Source organism: Bison bison, unplaced genomic scaffold (genome assembly GCF_000754665.1).
Source record: "Bison bison bison isolate TAMUID 2011002044 unplaced genomic scaffold, Bison_UMD1.0 scf7180017864318, whole genome shotgun sequence".
Taxonomy (NCBI): Eukaryota; Metazoa; Chordata; class Mammalia; order Artiodactyla; family Bovidae; genus Bison; species Bison bison.
In genome coordinates this window covers 2,822,599-2,824,359 of record NW_011494890.1, presented here as the reverse complement: position 1 = coordinate 2,824,359, position 1,761 = coordinate 2,822,599, and positions in this window count along the sequence as shown.

The following is a 1,761-nucleotide window of genomic DNA, read 5'->3' as shown; positions in this document are numbered from 1 at the left end:
CCTGATGTGAAGAGCTGACTCATTTGAAAAGACCCTGATGCTGGCAAAGATTGAAGGCGGGAGGAGAAGGGGATGACAGAGGATGAGATGATTGCATGGCATCACTGACTCAATAGACATAAGTTTGAGTAAACTCCAGGAGTTGGTGATGGACAGGGAAGCCTGGCATGCTGCAATCCATGGGGTCACAAAGAATTGGACTGACTGAGGGATTAAACTGAACTGAACTGAAAAGCATCCAACTCTCTAAAGACCTGACCCACCAGTCCCTAGAGCACAGAGTGACTCACTCCACACTGAACTCCCTCAAGGGTTGTTGAAGGTCAACAGTTATTGTAGCATGGGGTTTAATCTCCATAGATGTAGATGGTAAATGTCTTTCTCACTCAGTCATTGACAATGCTCTTGGTAAGTGCCAATTTGTAGTTCACAGGAGTATGAAGTGTGTAATGGAATCTCTTTGGGGAAATATCCAGAAAACAGTTCAGTTCAGTTCAGTTCAGTCACTCAGTCGTGTCCGACTCTTTGTGACCCCATGAATCACAGCACACCAGGCCTCCCTGTCCATCACCAACTCCCGGAGTTCATTCAGACTCATATCCATCGAGTCAGTGATGCCATCCAGCCATCTCATCCTCTGTCGTCCCCTTCTCCTCCTGCCCCCAATCCCTCCCAGCATCAGAGTCTTTTCCAATGAGTCAACTCTTCGCATGAGGTAGCCAGAGTACTGGAGTTTCAGCTTTAGCATCATTCCTTCCAAAGAAATCCCAGGGCTGATCTCCTTCAGAATGGACTGGTTGGATCTCCTTGCAGTCCAAGAGACTCTCAAGAGTCTTCTCCAACACCACAATTCAAAAGCGTCAATTCTTCCGCCCTCAGTCTTCTTCACAGTCCAATTCTCACATCCATACATGACCACAGGAAAAACCATAGCCTTGACTAGACGGACCTTTGTTGGCAAAGTAATGTCTCTGCTTTTCAATATGCTATCTAGGTTGGTCATAACTTTCCTTCCAAGGAGTAAGTGTCTTTTAATATCATGGCTGCAGTCACCATATGCAGTGATTTTGGAGCCCAAAAAAATAAAGTCTGACACTGTTTCCCCATCTATTTGCCATGAAGTGATGGGACTGGGTGCCATGATCTTCATTTTCTGAATGTTGAGCTTTAAGCCAACATTTTCACTCTCCTCTTCCACTTTCATCAAGAGGCTTTTTAGTTCCTCTTCACTTTTTGCCATAAGGGTGGTGTCATCTGCATATCTGAGATTATTGAGATTTCTCCCAGATGTACTCTGCATATAAGTTAATAAGCAGGGTGACAATATACAGCCTTGACGTACTCCTTTTCCTATTTGGAACCAGTCTGTTGTTCCATGTCCAGTTCCAACTGTTGCTTCCTGACCTGCATACAGATTTGTCAAGAGGCAGATCAGGTGGTCTGGTATTCCCGTCTCTTTCAGAATTTTCCACAATTTATTGTGATCCACACAGTCAAAGGCTTTGACATAGTCACTAAAGCAGAAATAGATGTTTTTCTGGAACTCTCTTGCTTTTTCCATGATCCAGTGGATGTTGGCAATATGATCTCTGGTTCCTCTGCCTTTCTAAAACCAGCTTGAACATCTGGAAGTTCACGGTTCACATATTGCTGAAGCCTGGCTTGGAGATTTTTGAGCATTACTTTACTAGCATGTGAGATGAGTGCAATTGTGTGGTAGTTTGAACAATCTTTGGCATTGCCTTTCTTTGGGATCAGAAT